Consider the following 392-nt stretch of genomic DNA (forward strand, 5'->3'; position numbering starts at 1 on the left):
TGAAGAAGCAACCTTTTGTTCTGGTCATAAACATATAGTTTTGGTAAACTTTACATTTACATGGCTGTTATTTCTTAACTATTACTCTTTTCCAAAGAATGTGATGTAACAGTGCTATTCTGTTATTTATAATTTATGTAAACTTCAATGACATTTGACAGAGGAATTTAATTTGCTCAAAATAAAGCTTTTATTTCCCCTCATTCTACCCCCCTCTGGTTGTTTTTCAGCTCTCTTGTATGCATCTATAAGATATTTTTTTCCTCATTGTTTGATCATAAAACTAAACCACAACTGATAAGGATTTGTCAAGGCTGATGTAGCGAGTTAAACTTTAACCTTAATTGTGTGTTTTATGAATATGAGTGACCTAAAAAGAACAGGGTACAGGT

This window comes from Labeo rohita, unplaced genomic scaffold (genome assembly GCF_022985175.1).
Source record: "Labeo rohita strain BAU-BD-2019 unplaced genomic scaffold, IGBB_LRoh.1.0 scaffold_329, whole genome shotgun sequence".
Classification (NCBI taxonomy): domain Eukaryota; kingdom Metazoa; phylum Chordata; class Actinopteri; order Cypriniformes; family Cyprinidae; genus Labeo; species Labeo rohita.